General features: G+C 30.7%; 1 protein-coding gene and 1 long non-coding RNA gene across 5 annotated transcripts in view; one reads left to right on the top strand and one right to left on the bottom strand.

Moving 5' to 3' along the window:
- The window catches only part of LOC115878352 (DNA-directed RNA polymerases I, II, and III subunit RPABC3), a 75,798-nt gene that overhangs the window by 33,208 nt on the left and 22,766 nt on the right, over window positions 1–19,824 (top strand). The gene's annotated exons all lie outside the window — the stretch shown is intronic.
- Window positions 3,479–4,890, bottom strand: LOC115878356. The gene is made up of 3 exons (XR_004049506.1): window positions 4,367–4,890; window positions 3,885–4,208; window positions 3,479–3,827 (listed from the first exon to the last, which is right to left on the bottom strand). It is a non-coding gene; the product is annotated as an uncharacterized LOC115878356 (long non-coding RNA).

Raw genomic sequence — 19,824 nt, 5'->3', positions numbered from 1 at the left:
GATATCGCGTCTCCCTGTCGTACTCCTTTGCCAGTTGGGAGCTCTGGGCTTGTTTTATAAATATACCGTTCCTCTTGCTTTGGCTTCTTTGTATATTTTGGCGAGAGTTTCTATATAATGCTTCTGTTATTGCCTTAGGATATATCGAGCCTTCTCAAAGTCTATAAAGGCTATCGCTAGTGGAAGTTCGTACATAAAGTACTTAAATGTGCGTATCGTAATGCATATCCAAACGAAACTTAGGTGGCACAACTGTGAATTTTTTTAAGCGTTGTACTCTATACATATACGTCTACTTTTTTACTATGACTTTTTACTGGTTAATTTCTTCGTTTTAACCTTTGAATAAGAAGACTAAGGAAGGAGCATAATGCTATCCATGTATTCATACATGGTGGGCGGAAAAAGCTCTCTAGGGTGGGGATCCTTGACAGTTCTGTTTGACGATTCATTTGACACATTTGAATTTGATTTGAAATTTGTGGATTTGTCAGTCTTTACGGAGCTTATTTTATGTTATTTATTATTTATTCTACTACTGATAGTTGTGTAAAGGTAGTAAATCTAGATGGAAATTGTGGCAGAACTTAAATTAACAGTGACACTATCGCGATTTATCGAAAAAGATTCTAAAATAGTTGGTTGTGTAGCGTGCGGTAGATCTCGGCAAAAATTGAGTGAAATAATGGAACAACTTTTCGCTAGTAAGTGACTATATAATATACATACATACGTGTAGTAAACCGATCATTTATGAAATTCACTTAAATTAACTAAATTATATATTTTTCTTGCATTTTAGCTTTTATTTATTACTTGTCAAAGATTAGATGTCAAAGAATTTAGATACGTTAATTTGACTTACCTGTTTCAGTAGCGTATCGGATGTTTGTGTTAATAAATACTTATTATAACTTATCTATTTTTATTAGAATTATATATTATTATAACAATTTTAATAACTACCAACATTTATTCACAACGTAAAATAAAATAACAAATTATTGAGTCTACCCCACGTCTACCCTACATCATAGTTTTACATTTTTTAAATAAAATTAGAACGACACTGATAAACCAGAATTTAAGTCGGCCATATTTGAGGCCCATCGCGGTGTACCTAAGATTTTTGATATGCTCCTTCCTTAGTCTTCTTATTCAAAGGTTTTAACGACCTTGGGCGTTGATGCTACTAAATACGTTGACTGATTCTATTTTGTTTCTCGTGTCATTTCTGGCATTGGATAACTCGATATTGCAAATCATTTATTGCGCAAAATAGTCAGTTGCGGTTTCTACCCATTCTTCTTCTTTTTTGCAATCTCTTCTTTTTTCAATTTTTCGCGGTTGATTATTTTATTGATCTGGTAGTTAAGTGTGAGAAGAATTTAAATTTATAATACCTATACAAGGTGAGTCTTAAATAAGTGCAAATATTTTTAGGGCTGGTATATTTCGACCCCAGGAACACGTCTATGAGGTTTTTATTCACAAAAAAAGATGTTGAAAATCGTGCATTTTCTTTTAAATTTCCCTGTATATTTTTCGAAAACTTTTTAAAACTGCCTGTTCACCGCAAATTTTCCCACGGTATAATTTCTTAATCTCTGATATTATTTTCATAGTTACGGTTTTACTCTATGGTTACGGCACTAAAAGGGATGCAATCACAGAAAAAATCCGGTGGCTCTCAAATTTTTTTCAAAAAAAAACCTAACCAAACCAAACCAAACCAAAATTAAAGTTATTTTGGACTTATCTGAAAAATGGTAAAGAGAAAATATGTTTCTTTTATCGAGATCTACGAGCCCTGAAAATATTTGCACTTATTTAAGACTCGCCCTGTATTACCTATAGCATAAGAAATAGAAACGCAGAAATATTTTTATTTAAAAAAGTATTAAAAAAATAAATTAAATTAAAAATATAAAAAAAAATAAAAAAAGGAACATTTAAATAGAGCAATCAAAAATCAGGGGCGCATATATACGGGAGGGGTAATGGGGGGTAATTACCTCTCTCAAGAAGAAACGTATTAATAAGATAAAATGTGTTATAAAATAAAATTGTTACAAAAAAGTTAATAATACAAATCAAAATAGAAAATCCAAACCAATCCAAGTAGATTTTTTTCCACAGTAACAATACCCTCCAGCAAAAATTTAATTCAAATTTAGTACTTTTTTTGAATATTTCCACTACCCCTCCCAGACTCAATCTCTAGAAACTGTTAATACTAGGGCACTAAGGAAAAAATCTATTTATACAGTATGTCCTCGGATTGTCTTTACAAATGGAAAAACTTTTTTTTCAAACGTCACAAAAGTATTATTTTTTTTGCGACGTGATGACGTGATGACAATATGAAGAGCGGACCGTACGTGCGGAGCGTCCGCGCGTATGTTTTTTCAATATAGCTCATCCGGACGGAGCATACACGACCCATGTGAAATCGTTCATATAAACTCATGGTACACAGTAAAAAATTGAGTGTTAAAATTTACACTCAAATTACACTCAAAGGTGGTTCCTATTTGTCCACACTGGTGAGTGTAATTATTATTGTTCCTAAGTATGGTGAAATATTGGTGTGATTTAACCTTTTAGGTGGGGTTAAACTAATCCAATTTAATATCTTTTTTACCCGAGCTAAAATTAAAAAAGCCAAGAAGAGAGTGTATTTTTACCAATTGTGAGTGTTTTTTGACTACGGATAAAATCTTTTAAAACCATTTTTAAATGTAAAAATCACCAAGCGTAATGGTAAATAATCAATTTTTAAGTGTAAAAATGGTTTTAACTGAGTGTTAAATATACATAGTTTGGGTGTTAAAATAATTTATCAGTATGGTAAAATACATTTATTACAGTGTAAATTTGATTTCAGTTCGTGTACTTACCTATATTTAAAATTTAAGGTGGGAAAACATAAAAGAAGAAAAAAATTAAAAATACAAAACGTTTTTATTATATAATATAATAAATAATACAAAAAATATACCTTAATTTAGGTAGATACATTAGGTAACAACGAAACAAAAAAATATTCCTTACACAAAAAACACAAAATAAATAAAAAATGTCTATACCTATGTGGCGGATTCATCTCTCCAAAAAAATGTTTTATGGGTATTTCGCCACTGCACTGCAAGAAAATCTACAAAATAAAATAGTTATTTTTTGTAAACACTTCTGCGTTAAACCTAAACGGACACTACTTGTCAGAAGTTATGTTTACTCTTATACAAATTTATAAATAAAATTTTCAATTTTTTTTAAATAGTTTTTTTCTTTTTCCTTTGTATTTTTTTTGCTTCCGACGACAAAAAAACGTTAAAGCATTTTTTTTTTGTTAGGCAAATTTGTTTAATTGTAAACATAACTTCTGACAAGCAGTGTCCGTTTAGGTTTAACGCAGAAGTGTTTACAAAAAATAACTATTTTATTTCGTAGATTTTCTTGCAGTGCAGTGGCGAAATACCCATAAAGGATTTTATTGGCCAAAATAAAATATATAATATACCTTATTTATTTGTAGGTAACAACGAAACAAAAAATATTCCTTACTCTAGGAAAATAAAAAAATATATGTATACCTTATTTTAGGTAGGTATAGTTACGTTTGGTGGCAACGAAACAAAAAATATTCCTTACTCTAGGGAGCTATTTATAAGTAAACGCAAAATAAAAAATAATATATATGTACCTTATTTGAGGTATGAAATTGTCGCCTCGTATATTTGTATGATATTTGCAGCCTTATTTTCAAACTTCGCCACAAAGTTATTGGCATTAGCAGGATATAGCAAGCTGACATCTTGTTCAATCTAAAATTATAAAAAAATCGGTTTTAAAGTTCACTAAATTAAAATGACGTGACATACAAGTCCTAGCGTGTCCAAAAATCTGGGATAATCGACAAATGAAAAGTCATTAATTTTTCTACATATAAAAAGGTTTTTAATTTTTTCCATGATTTCCTTTTTCTGTGTCTTGCAACAAGCATTTTGAAAAAATTCTATGTCTGCTACTTCTTGTTCTCTCAATGTTCTGGTTTTTTTAAGGTTGGTTCATCTGATGGGTCATCACTATTATATGTAACGGGTGGTGGTAACTTTCGTTTGGAGCTTGGCACCATATTGGATCTTGCTACGGTTCGGAGCCTCCAAGCCACTTGAGGTTCTTAAGCTGTCATTATAAAATATCTCCTAAAAATTTAAAACAATTTTAAGGCGCTAAATTAAAATCCAGGAAAGAAATAATTATATTATAAATATGTAGGTATCGAGTCTCGCATTTCTATAAATCCGCCATTAAAATTTACAAAGCAACAAACTACTAAGCATAATCTTAGATATTTACTTACCTAACTCGACTATTTCAGACTCACATTATCTGATGTTTCATCAATTTTGGCGTATTTAGTTTTGTTGTTTAACTGAATTTTATGCATCAGTTTGCCAAAATCATGGGCACTATAACACACAACGATCAACCCGTACAACCACCAACTTGAAATAGGCAAATAGGCGTGCAGGAACGCGAAAGCAGTGGGGATATGCCGCGCGTCACCCAATATGATGGTTTTTTTAACACTCCCGAGTGTTAAAACTGCGTTTTGCCTGTCTTTATAACACGGTATGGGTGTTTTTAAGACGTATGTAAGGCAAACAACATTTCTTGGAAGGTAACATTTACACTGATTATATGATTCTTACCAAATATAAGTGAAGTTTACACTCCACACACTAATTTCGCTTTTTTTTTTGGTAGATTTGATTTTCAAAGTTTGCGTGTTATTATTTCTGTTTAATTTTATTAACGCGAGTGTAAATATTAACACTCTGATAATTTACCACACTAAATATCTTTTCTACCACCAGGTCATTTTTTACTGTGTACTTGCTCGAAGTCGCGGACGCTCCGCTTCATCTGAAAACGCTGTACAAGTAAAGCACTTTTACGCTTGAGCACAAAATACGAAAATATATTATTAAACGACATAAAGTGTCAAATTCAGCGAGCGTAATCATAGTTACTCAATACATAAAGATATAACTTTTAAATCTTTTTTATATTTGGAACGTTTTAAACAATATAAAACGTTCAAACAAAATAAAAAAAATAGCATGTTCTATTCGGAGTAAAAATTACTTTTTGTGCCTCGCCTGTAATGTAAACGTACAGCCTCGCCGCACAAAGTGTCATTTTTACTCCTAATAAAACAATATACTATTATTATTAACATTTCGAGAAAAACATATTTTGCATACATTTTTTTGCTTGTTCTAAAATTGTTAATCCTGTTTATGCTTTTCCAAATTTCGATACCGACTTAAGGAAAATAAAAAAGAACATGAAAATATGGTTTAATTTTTTGTCCCCGGATTGTCTTTACAAGAGGAAAAAAACTTTTATTATTAACATTTCGAAAAAATACATTGTGCATAAAAACTTTTACTTTTGTTCTAAAACGGTTATCCACGTTTATACTTTTTTCAAATTCCCATACCGTTTTAGAAAAAATAAAAAAAACATGAAAATATGGTAAAAATTTCGAAATTATACAGGGTGGCGCACCTCATTCGCCTTGGTTGATTATACGAAAAAGGAAGGATGTAGAAACAAAATATTTTATGGGTATATGTGGGGAGGTAATGCGCACATTTTAATATTATTTTGAAATATACAGGATGTTGCAAAAATAAGATCCATACCAAAGATATATTTTTTCTTATGGAACACCCGGTATTTTATTTCATTTTTGGATTCATGGGCCCAAAAAAAAAAGGCATTTATTATAAAGGTTTGATATGTTTAAAAGCTTTTGTTTTTGAGATTGTAAAACTTGGAAAATAAGTTCGTTATAATAATGCTTTTATTTATTCACTATTCTAATAATGAATATGCATTCCTTCGGAAACTCTCTATTTATTTATCTAGTAATGCTAAAACACTCTATTTGAAAGTCGATTAGAGAAAATAGTATGATTCATTGGCAAGCGATGTAAATATTTGTGATCAGGTAAAATTGTGATGTAAGAGGAGGCTTAGCTTGCCTGCGAAGAGTCAGTAGTAGACGGGCCGGCCTGGTGTTGTGTTGTGTTTTGTCATAGAACTGACATTTGGAGGTTGAGAGTCTTTTGACTATAAACGTTGCATGTACTGTAAGGCAACGGGTCGTTTGGCCATGACAAGAAAACCTCTTGTGACGTCTTGCCTTCGAGGTTGGTCTTGAGAGTCTGAGGTCTCCCTTGTCTTCTCGATTGACACGATGCGGCGTTGGGGTAGTGAGGTACCCCAATTAGCCTATTCGATTGGGATGCGAATCTGTTTAGCGGCAGATTTGCGTCCGGGGGAAGCCCCTATACTATTTCAGGTGACATTAGCTAGTTGTTGAAGATTATTAACCAATAGATCAATAGATCCGAATAATATTTGAATTAGATGGAAGATATAGAATGGGATATATTGAATAGAATGTCAGTGATGACAGTGGCTAGGGGGCGGAGTACCCCCGGGTAAGTTTTACTATTTAACTATCAATTTTATCCAGATCAGTAAATGTTTGTTTCGTTATTTTAATGTACAATGAGAGAGTGCTTGCCAATGACCAACTAAATGGATATTTGAGGTGAATTTGCATTGTGAGACCCGGTTGAGTAAGCCCCAGATATAAGCGATTTTACAAGATATTTAAATATGCATGCTATATTAAAAAAGTTTGTCAACACCTTGTACATTACTTTTCAGAACTAATTCTACCAAGCCAGATAAATAAACTTTATCAGATAATTTGATTGCTTCCTTAAATGTATACAGGGGTATCAAAAATTGCTGGTCTATTTTAAATATTTATTTTACATAAAAACTTCGTTATTTCAAATGCAACACTATGTATTTTTTAAATAAATCGAGGCTTTTTTAAAAGCTCTTTCAAACTAAATTACGGTTTCCTATACCTAGTTGGCTCAGATTTTGAATAAAAAGCGATTTTTCAATAAAATTGTAATCAAGATAGCTGGTGTCGCCATGGCAATTTTCTAGTGATTTTCTAAATTGACATTAGTTTATAGACTTTATTTAAATTTATAACAGGTTATTTTTATTTAATTTATCTACAATAGGGTTAATAAGTAAGTATTTATTATTTTATTAAGAAAAATGAAGCAGTATCTGCTGGCGGAAGGAATGGATATGGATTTTGTGAGGACAATTGCTTGTTAACCTGAAGGGTTTATGCTCAAAGATATCCAAATAGGAATTTTCTTGACAAGCGTTCCTTTGAAATACTACTTTTCCTATTTCGCAGGGCTGATAGTGTGGTATGTAAAAAGCCTATTAAACATGTCGTTGGAAGTGAAGAAAATGAATTTGCCTTAATTAGTTCTTTTATAAAAAATCCAATAGATCTACAAGTCATTATTACATAAATCAAAAAGAACTATTTTTTTATTTTTCTTGATAAAATAATAAATACTTACTTATTAAACTATTGTAGGTAAATTAAATAAAAGTAAACTTTTATAAATTTAAATTAAGTCCATAAACTAATGTCGATTTTGAAAATAGCTACTAACTGTCACTAGCAAATTGCCATGGCGACACCAGCCATCTTGATTGCCATTTTATTGAAAAATCGCTTTTTATTCAAAAACTGAGCCAGATAGGTACAGGAAACCCTAATATAATTTGAAAGAGCAATTAAATCTGCTTCGACCTATTTTAAAAAATACATAGTGTTGTACTTGAAATAACGAAGTTTTTATGTAAAATAAATATTTAAAATAGACCAGCAATTTTTGATACACCTGTATACATTTAATGAAACAATATTTTTTTTAGTAAAGTTTATTTCTCTGGCTTGAAAGTCAATACAAGAATTAACTCTGAAAAGTAATGTACAGGGTGTTGACAATTTTTTTATTATAGCATGCATATTTAAATATCTTCAAATATCTCAAAAACCAAAACATTTAAATATATTAAACCCTTATAATAAATGCCTCATTTTATGACCAAGAATCCAAAAATGAAATAAAATACCGGGTGTTCCGTAAGAAAAAATGTAACTTTGGTATGGATCTTAGTTCTGACACACCCTGTACATTTGAAAATAATTTTAAATTATGCACATTGGTTCTCTACATATACCCATAAAAAATTCTGTTTCTACATCTTTCCTTTTTCGTATAATCAACCAAGGCGAATGAGTGCGCCACTCTGCAGTTCTATAGAAACGCGTTTTGATTTTTAGGATAAAAATTACTATCTACCATATTTTAATGTTTTTTTTTTATTTCCTCTAAAATGGTATGGGAATTTGAAAAAGTATAAACGGGACTGACCATTTTAGAACAAAAGTAAAAACTTTTATGCACAATGCATTTTTCCCAAAATGTTAATAATAAAAAAGTTTTTCCTCTGGTAAAGACAATCCGGGGACATACCTAGACACTGTAGGTAAATCAGCCAAGGGTAATCGCTGTAAATTATTTTGAAGTTTGAAAGTTGACTTGATGATGTGCATGTTATTAATTATTAATAATAAGGCACAAAACAGAACTTATGTATGATACTTTAGCATCTCTTCTTGTCTAGAAGAACCTTCTGCGCCTAACCAAAGGAGAAATTCTGCGCCTAACTAAAACAGGAACAAGATTGCCATTAGAAACGAAATAAAAAAACATATCATAACATATACAGGGTGTCCCACTTAAGATGGATACAAGCCATTATCTTGGTTGTTTTTTGAGCGATCTCTTTTCATTTTTGGCAGGAGGCTGTATGGTTATAAGACCTACATTTTGCCCAGGGTAAGAAATGATGCCTCATAGACGTACGTTTTAATGGGGTTTGATATTTTTCGAGTCAAGTGTAAACTACCCTTAGGACAGTATTTATTTCAAATCTGATAAATTATATTGAATCTTCCTTACCCAAGGTACTTAAGTTCTAATTTTGATAAATATTGATACAGGATGTGTTATTAAAATAAGACATTTTTATTTTTATTATTTTTTTAAGTACTTACGACGCCACTGGATAAACAACCGGTTTATTATCAATAACCAATTATAACCAATTATCAATTAATAATCGACTTAAGTTTTCAGATAGCTTTCATAATAATTAAGATACGATACAAAAAAACTAAATATGTATTTTCAGTTTATTTTGTTTACTTTTAAAAATTGTTTTTTAAGTTTGCTAATACAAATAAATAAAATGAGTTATAAAATAATTTAAAAATACAGTTTTTAATGGAATCTGAAATATGATTTTTATTCGTTTTATCGAGGAATATTTAAAAAAATCCAAATAGTTATTTAATACAATCACTATTAACTTTGAAAAATATGCTCTAAACGAAAGATTTATAAAACTCTAACGAACTAAAAGTCAACATCTTCGACCATCTTCGCCCAAACTTAAATCGATTATTAATTGATAATTGGATATATTTGGTTATTGATAATAAACCAGTTGTTTATCCAGTGGCGTTGTAAGTACATACTTAAAAAATAATAATAAAAATAAGAAAATCTTATTTTAATGACACACCATGTATCAATATTTATAAAAATTAGAACTTAACTATCTTAGGTAAGGAGGACTCAATATAATTTATCAGATTTGAAATAAATACTGTCCTAAGGGTAGTTTACTCTTGACTCGAAAAATATCAAACCCCATTAAAACGTACGACTATGAAGTATCGCATTTCTTATCCTGGGCAAAATGTACGTCTTATAGCCATACAGCCTCCTGCCAAAAATGAAGAAGATCGCTCAACAAACAATCAAGATATTGGCTTGTATCCATCTTAAGTGGGACACCCTGTATAAGAAAAAAGTATCTAATCAGAACACTAGAACATTCAACTTACCAACTTAGAGACTAATAAATGTATAGAGTCCTCCTCTACTCCGGACCTCTATTAAATTTGTTCTCGGAAACACATTTTGAAAGAATAATACTTAGAGATACATATTATGTTGATATAGAGAGATCATGGAACGATTATGTTTACATTAAAAAATCGGTAAAATTAAGATGCAAATAAGAATAAGCGGAGATTTTATTTTCTAAGGGAGTTGACTTGTATTTACAGAAACTACATATAAACACATAATATAATATACTTACCCTTAAATTATAAAAGCACGAATCACCCACGCACTGAGACTCTCACACTGAAAAAAATATAAATAATTTGAAAAAAAAAATTACAAAAAATTTTAGAAAAATTTTACTAAAAATTTGAAAAAAATTTACAAAAAATTTGAAAGAAAATTTACAAAAAAAATATAGTATTTTTGTAACTTGTAAAAATAAGATATTCTTACATAGTTTCACAACAAAATGTAATTTTGCAAAACAGTTTATTAATATTATTATAAAACGATATTATTTGCACAATCAGTTTTGTGAGTTTAAAAATTAAATTTAAAACAGAAATACAAACTTGTGGTAAAATTGCCTGTGTCTAGACATATTCACAAAACTTGTGTAAATTTACCATAATATATTTAGTAAAAATGACGCCGTCACTTGACTTCTTGTAAAGCTAGTGCGCATTAAGTATTCGATTGAAAACGTATTAGTTGGAGGAAAGACGAAGAGCAGTTCAGGAGAAAGTCTCAGAGCGTGGGTGATTAGTGTTTATATAATTTAAGGGTATATAAGTATATTATATTAATTATGTTTATATGTAGTTTCTGTAAATATAAAGCCAGTCCTCTTAGAAAACACAATCTCCATTTATTAAATTTATTTGTATTTTAATTTTAGGGATTTTTTTATGTAAACATAATTGTTCCATGATCTCTCTATATGAACATAATATCTCAAGTATTATTTATTCTTTCAGACTGTGTTTCGGAGGACAAATTTAATAGAGGACTGGAGTAGAGTCCAGGATACATCCATAGTCTCTAAGTTGGTAAGTTGACTGTTTTGATTAGATACCTTTTTCTTGCATGTTTTTTTTATTTTGTATCTAATGGCAATTTTGTTCCTATTTTGGTTAGGCTCAGAATTCCAGTAAGGTTCTTCTAGACAAGAAGAGATGGCAATGAGTATCTTACATAAGTTCTGTTTTGTGACTTTTTATTAACCTTTATAATAAATATTATAATTATAAACACGTGTTTACAACACATACATTACAAAACAATTTCGGATTTCATTTCAGCGGTCCATACACTATCAAACAGGTTGCGCAACAAAGCGATGCGCAACGTTCCGTTGCACAACTGCATTACCCATGCACTTAGTAAAATTTTGGTCAAACTTTTTATTAAAAGTTGTGCATTGTTTGAGAAACAACCATGTCCTCAATTGCCATTGCGTCAATTATTATCATATATACCCTAGATGATGTCAATGATACCAAAAAACGAAAAAGAAAACAAAGAATTTAGATGAAAGAACTAAGAGAACTAAAATATTGCACAACGAAGCGCAACACACACATACACTACACAACGCGCTGCGCAAACGCCTGTTGCACAAAAGAATTGAAACATTCTTGAAACTTATCAAACAATTGCGCAACGCATCAAACGTTACCATACATTGGCAACTCGTTCGTTGCACAACAGCCTGTGTTGCGCAATTTGTTTGATAATGTATGGGCCGCTTAACGCTTTGTGAATTTACAAAAGTAATTTTATTGTAAATTCGCTATATGAATTTCCATTAGTAATTGTAAATTGTAAATTCACTATAATGAAATGTTAAATTTATTGTTACTCCATACTAGTAGACGGTGCTAGTAGTACAAGCAGATGGCGATTTTATAGGATAAATTTACAATGAATAAGTAAATTTACTATGAGATACACATTTTTTACATAAATTCACAAAGAATATTAGTGAATATAAAGATATATTATAACATATTTACATAACATGCCACAAATTAGTCATACAGCGACTTTACAAACGAGTTGTAAAATTAAAGAACGGACGGTAAATTTACTATAAATCAACTATGTTGTTATATTCACAAATTAATTTTTTTTTAGTGCACCTGTTCAAAAAACTGTTTAGATTAAAATGTTCTTTGTCTTTCCTCTAACTACGTTTACAATCGCTTACTTAATTCGCATCAGCTTCACAAGAAGTCACGTGACGTGTGGCGTCGTTTTTTACTATATATATTATGGTAAATTTACATAAATTTTGTGAATATGTTTACAAACATATGCCATTTTACTACAAGATTGTATTTCTGATTTAAATTTAATTTTTAAATTCACAAAACTCATTGTGAAAATAATATCGTTTAGTAATAATCATTTTTTAATATTGACAAAATGTTTTGCAAAATTACATTTTCTTGTGAAACTATGCAAAGATCTTATTTTTACAAGTTTTTTTATTAAAAATGCTCTAATGTATCAATATTTTTTTTTGTAAATTACTTATATTTTTTTCAGTGTAGATAGATATGTAGATAGATTCTTTATTGTTCAAAATATTGCCAATACAATGTAGTGCACATAGTATACAATGTAATGTGTACATGCAATGATTGCTCAAATGTTTTTTAAGAATTGCAGTTTGAAATTAAAATGCCACGAAAAGTCAAAAAGTCTTAAAAAAAGGGCACCAAAACCAAAGTGTCTTGTCAGTTTTTATATTTTTGAGATTCCATCTCAAAATTTGTTTTTGTTGTACCTTTAGACTTGATTAAAAATTTTAAAAAAATATATACCGGGTGCGTCTCAAAAGTGGCTCAACCCTATAACTTTTTTCAGATAAGTAACGAGACTTAGTACGTTAGTATATGACAGAAATCAGGATTGATTGATGTATTCAATTGTTTTTGGTCACTTTTTATTTCACCGGAAATGAGTCCAACTTTTAATTTTTAAATGACACCCTCGGTATTTTTTTCCTTTATTCGATAGAAAATGACATTCTGAATAGAATGACATATCATAAATATGTCAACTTTTGACATTCGCGCCTAATAAAAAATTGTATTTTAAATTTCAATCTAGAGTGCCATGGCTATGTTAAAAACACTAATTCTTAATCAAGGAGCCTTGGAAAAATATATTGGATCGTCTAATGTTTTTAGTGTCTTGTCCTGACCAGTTAGAAAATGCTCAAATCGTATTTTTGATCATATCTCACTTTTTTCAAATGGAGCGAGGTTGGCTCATTAGCATAATTGGAAAAAGCATTTTTTTACGAATAATTTGATACCACACACTTGGGATTTCGAGTCAAATTTTCGTTACGAACCGCAAGTTATTACTTCAAATTAACCATATGCGAAAATGTCAAAAGTTGACATCATTCTATTCAGAGTATTATTTTCTTTCGAATAAAGTAAAAAAAATACCGAGGGTGCCATTTAAAAACCAAAAGTTGTAGTCATTTACGGTGAAACCGGAAGTGACCGAAAACAATTGAATGCGTCAATCAATCCTAATTTATGTGATATACAAACATACCAAATCTCGTTTTTTAACTGAAAAAATAAAAAAGTTATATGGGTGAGCCACTTTGAGACGCACCCTGTATTGGACAGTCTGGCCCATGACAACGTACGTAAAACTATGCTTAGTAGTTAAGGGTTAAAATAGAAAAAGGGCCATGCGAGCCCTTTTCCTAACGCTGACGATACAAACTTCGCCACGATCAGGTGTGTGGGGCTCAAAAACAATAGCCATGGGCACCAGCAGCAGCCACACGAAGGTGACCGCAGGACGCTGCGCATATTGCGACGTTTTCAAGGCCGCAGGAAGGCATGGTAACAGATCGCGGAAAGTCCAACGTTGTCGCGTCTCGCGCAAAGTCACAGATTTCGAGAATAGACGAAAAAATCAAATTTCGTGTTGTTTTTCAATATCTGGACGTATTTTATTTTTGCGAATTATGCCTTTTGTGAATATTATGTTCCTATGATTTTTAGTCGGGTTCTTAAATTTTTTTGCTATGTTTAAATTTCCTGAATATTCTATTAAACCATACTTTCCAAAAAGTCACATTGTGATCACTTGTACCATTTCTTGTTGTACTTCCACAGATGTAGCGATAAAAATGCATATTATGATTATGTATTAAAATCGGTTTCGTCTTAAAACAACTGGCAACGTTGGGCTCGTCCGATCTCCGCTTGGCTCGTTTTTTCAAGATGTAAACAATTGGCAACGCGGTCGCCGACAAGGGAAAAAGATTTGACATTTCGCGATGATCGGGAATTTTTTTTTGGTTTGTTTGAAGATTTTCCATATGGAAAGTGGAAATTCGTGAAATTCTAAATTAGTTCCATTGACTTTAAAAGGCGTTTTTATGCAGTGCTAAAGGTGATTTCGTAGTTTATTTACCGGATTTCGTGAGAAACACACAAAAAAATAGTGGCGGTATTTTTGTCGATTGCTATTTTGTATTTGGTATTTAGCGTCATGTTATTTCCGCAAATATTTTTGGATTGAAAAAAATCAATGATCAATGATACATCATTAAAGTAAGGCAATAATAGTAGGTATTGTTTAAACTGTTGTAGATTTTGAAGTAGATACCGTGTTTGCTTTTCTCCTTAAATATTTTTAGCGATATGAATTTAGGTGATTTCTTCTTACATGTATATTTTAATGTTTTTTTATCACTTTTTGAATGAAACGTTTTTGACACTGTCTTCAAAAATAAATAATAAATATTTACTATTTTAATGGCCAAGTTTATTAATAGATTACATAGAGAGTAAAGTTTTGTATTGATTTTGTAGACCAGGGTAATTAAGGTGCCCCTTGGAAATTCCCTAAAGCTGAATTTTTGTGGCTAGTTAGCCACTGTGGTCCAGATTAACATACTAAAATTCCCCTTCTCTGCGACCGTGCAAACCACCCGTAAAGGTACAATTTTTAAGTTTTTGCTAAATATCTGCGATATTTAGCTATTTTTTTTAATGTTAATGTGGATTTTAATGTTAATCTGGACCACAATAAGCTAACTAGCCACAAAAATTCAGCTTTAGGGGATTTTGTTCAACGAGCACCATACCGGGTGTTGCATCGTCGTTGGGAACATAGGAAATCCCATGCAAAATTTGAACTGTCCAGATATTGGCTCCCCTATGGATTTTATAGCGAAGTCGTAAATAGACTTTTTAAAGGTTGTTGTGGTCCTCTTCAGAAGGGCCAACTTGTTGAGGGTCTTTTCGGGTGTGGAATTAATGTACACTGTTGTTTTTTAATATAACTTAACTTTAATTATGATAAACTAATTACAATAGTTACTCTGAGGGAAACTGTGAAAAATAATAACGTGTTGAAGAGTAAAAAGAGAGTTGAAGTTGTCAGCGTCATTTTAAACGTAACTTAATTTTAATAAAATTTTAATATAGTCTGTCCCACGTCCCACGAGAAGATCCTTGACAGTGATAAATGTGTCTGTCATTTTAATTTTAAAGTAGTTTATTTTATTTTACAAAGAAATAACTTGGTACAACTGCAACGCATAGCAGGAAATATTTAAAATTTGACTGACAAGTGATTACTTCAAAATATTGTGAAAAAAAACTGTATAAGGCTGTATATTTTGTGAACTATTGTTCGTCCCATTCAAAAGAAGGCATGTCTTGTATTAGAGTTCCAAAATTGCCTTCCATGTCCTTTCTTCTATTCATGGGGCGAACCCCAAATCGCCTACAACCTCGGTGGCGATTCATGAGAGTAGCGACACAACAAGCCATGGTTATAAGCAAACCCGAAAGTGCTGCAATTTTTTGTATGGACCTCATTGCACACAATAACACAGCGAAATAAAAACGATTTGATTTGATCTACTAGTGTCAGTTTTAAGAATTAAGAAATAAAGATCCTTGACAGTGATAGATGTGTCTGTCATTTTAATTTCAAAGTAGTTTATTTTATTTTACAAAGAAATAAGTTGGTACAACTGGAACGCATAGCAGGAAATATTTAAAATTTGACTGACAAGTGATTACTTCAAAATATTGTGAAAAAAACTGTATAAAACTGAAAAAATGTAATTGAGTTATTTTATTTAATCAAAACGGTATGTGTTAATACAAAACAAACAAGAACAAGACACCATATACCAAAAAAATAGAAAAAAGAACTATTTCTTACTTTCAAGCTTTATGAAACTTCCCGCATTTATGATTATATTTATCAATATAACTTATATGTACAAATACAACTTTGTTATATTCCACAGGAATAAATAAAACAAACTATTTTATTAATAATAACATTTACCAAATTTTATACTTTAAAGGTTGATTAATTATTATCTTAATATTTTTAAACCAGTACCTTTTGACATTATTTTTCTGCAGTACTAAAATCCATTATTCACCTATCGTGTGATGTCGATATTTTACAGCTACTCCAGTTTTTAGTATGTGTTTAGTATGGTCCTACCATATTCGAGATGCACTTATCTACGACGAGATGGTATACGAACTTTATTGATGGTAACTTGTAACTTTATTGTGTATAAGATTTTCGGCCTGGGCAGCGAGTATTAACCATACACTGTGCTCTGGGTCTACAGTTAATTTTCACTCGATTTTTCCTCCACTTGACTTCAAAAGACACAAAACACAAGTAATAACACGAATCAAAATGCATTATCTTCCAAAACGCAGAGTATTTGACAAAAGTTGACACAAAATTATAACCTATAATTTGGCAAGACTTTGACAAGCGTCAAAAATCTAAAGGCGAGTTCATACGCGTCAAAGTACGCATCTGCGTCCGTTTGTCGTTCATCGTTCCGTCAAACCAATAGAATTGAAATACGATCTGTCATTTTTGAAATAAACCAATAAAACTGGTTAAAATCAATAAGAGACGACGTATGACGGATTTATATTTAAACCCATCCATAGTTAACTTAAAAATTATTAGAAACTTTTTTTAGTAAAATAAATAGATTGGTATGGGACGTCATCTGTTTTTCTTCTGTCATCGTCTGTCGAAATCTTACCTGAGAAAAAAACAGAGTATATTCAGTACTAGTAATAATTTATTTTTATACACATAAAGAAAAAGTGAACATGAAAAAATACGTGGGAAATAGATTAGACGTGTTTCGGTTAATTTTCCCTAAATATTAAAATTTTATTAAAATTACTTTTGACAATGACAAAATCATAGTTTGTATACCTAAGGTATGTCAGTTTTTGACTGGTGTTTGATTGTTACCTGTTCGGTTTTAATTTAAAAATCTATTAAGTTTTTCTCAAATTACCTAAAATCGACTTGTCCAAAATTGTTCAAATTTGGCATGTGTGTTTACCAAATGTAGACGTTTAAAAAGTATATTTACTACTTCGCTATAAAATCCATAGGGGAGCCAATATCTGGACAGTTCAAATTTTGCATAGGATTTTCTATGTTCCCAACGACGATGCAACACCCGGTATAATGAGCATGTTTCATGTTTTCAATTTCCACGTAATTATGCAAATTTCAACCTAATTAGTGCTTAAGTAGCAAGCATATAAATATATGAAACTTAATATTATGCTAAAAAATGGGGTAAAAGTTTGAATTTTACACTTACGCGCGCTGCGATGACGTATGTAGCCCTCGCCAATATGATTGGCTGGTTTTCGTCTCGAAATAAACTTGATGAATTTTATGATGTTGGCAGCATTGCTGTTTATTCAATGTCAAAATGACATTGTTTACAATTGTTTATTTTTGATTTTAAATTAAATTTGCATTTAAACTATTTCCAATAATGCTAAAAAATTAATTGCTCTATTGTTGGATAAATTTTACCAGTAACTATGATAAAATGGTAGTTTATGTACGCGCCGAAAAAAGATTCAAAACATTTCAAACTGAGTTTATATTATGTTTGATTTGTTAAATCATTAATGGCCTGTTTTTACATGTGGAAGAAGGTGAGGAAAAATTAATTTGAATAAAATGTAATTCCTGATAACTAAGATTAATAGTATTTCCGGAAAATCACAGTATTCACAGTTATGGTATAAAACAGGTACGCTACAATCTGATCATGACAAGTACGTCTACTATCTGACCAAGAAAAGTTGAAGATGATGAACTAGAAAACAATGAACTAGAACTACAATTAGAAAAATTCTGTTGGCACCAAGAATGTTAATAAATACGTTCATGGTTAAGTTATTTCAGAAGACTATTAATAACATACATTGTATAGATAAAATAAGGCTCTAATGCATTGCCTTTTTACATAAAATCAAGTAAATATTTTATTTTAAAGTTTTGTTATTAAATGTATTGGGTCTGGTACACTTTCGGTATATCGCCAATCTTGAAGTTATTGATGTAAATTTGATATTAATATGTTCTACAATTAATATTTTAACGTTTTAAGTACGGTTCGTCGGCTAAATGTTTGAGATCACTTCACTATTGATACTTAAAATTATTATTTTTAGGTTAAATTTACGATAAGTTTTCAATGTGTGCGATAATTATGACAGATGAGAGAGAATGTGTTTTAGTGGTTGTATTATTTTCGTTTAACTTTTAAAGCAACGTTGCCAATGCTAAATCGGATATTGTTTTATTTATACTTTCCTATTAATTATGAAAAATAGCGGTAGCGATATTAAGCTGATAAGAATAGATATTAGACTTTGATCTGTGTTAAAGGTTGAGAAGAGGATCACAATGGTAAAAACGTCCGCCGTAACTGAGTTTTGATTGCATTGGTTTTAACTTTTTTGCGGACGGTGGATCGAACCTCGGTAGACATAAATTTTTTTTATTTTTTTACAGCTGTTTTTATTTTTTAAAACTGTTTTTATTTTTTTTTATTTATTTAGAGTCGTTGGTAACGGCGATTGCATTGGTTAGTCTTTGGTGTGAGTTTTTTTGTATTTATAGAATACACGCAAAAACCTGATCGATTTTGTATAACTCATGCGCATGCGCGGAAGCAAAGGAGCGAAAGTGGAGTGCGGCTCCCTAGCTTCTAGTAAACCAATGCTATTAAAACTCCTTCGTGCAATTTTGTGGTTACATATTTAGCTATTGTCAGCTTTCGTAATAGGTCATTTATTTAAAATCCGTAATTACCCGAAAAAATACAAGATATGGCAACGTTGCAAATTTTCAAATTGTTAGATTAGGTCTAGAATATATTTGTCTCTCTCATTGCATAGAAGAGAGAAAGAAGGATATATGAAATGTCAAACTTCCATCTGGTCTCAATTTTCTTTGTTAAGAAAAGTGTTTTTCAGTAAAATTTTGGACATTTTTCTATCCTCAATCAAGTGTGGCTTTTAGATAAACTATAATATAATGAAAATATAGTGAAATTATTACTTTAGAAGGCCAACATAAATAAAAATTCAGTGTTGAAATACCCCACCCAGCACCCCTTTTCACTCCCCAATCCCGTAAAATTCTCGGGTTGTTTATGGACGATCCGCACTTTTTTCGTTGGAAAATGTCATTATAAGTGTTCCTCTTCTCAATTCTGTATAGAAAATTTTAAAATTTTGATGTACCTAAAGTGGACCAGACCCAATGTATTAATATGTGATCAATAATGTTTATTATATAAGCCTAAAATATTATTTTTTAAGAGTGTTATATATCAGGAAGATTCTTTCTCGAAGGAAACATACATTATGTATTACATATACATATTTTATTATTTTTTAAATGTATTAAATTAAAAGGCAAGTAAATATAAAGTGTTTTAATTACAATATTGTAATAATTTACATTTTGATGGTGATAAGACTTACTGAATATCAAGGCAGTCAATTTACAATTAACCCGCTACAAGAACATAAAATATAAATCTCTGATATAAATATTATGAGAA

Source organism: Sitophilus oryzae, unplaced genomic scaffold (assembly GCF_002938485.1).
Source record: "Sitophilus oryzae breed Bouriz unplaced genomic scaffold, Soryzae_2.0 scaffold_1508_pilon_pilon, whole genome shotgun sequence".
Lineage (NCBI taxonomy): Eukaryota > Metazoa > Arthropoda > Insecta > Coleoptera > Curculionidae > Sitophilus > Sitophilus oryzae.
Note: the sequence above shows the minus strand (reverse complement) of the source record. Positions and strands in the feature narration are given on the sequence as shown.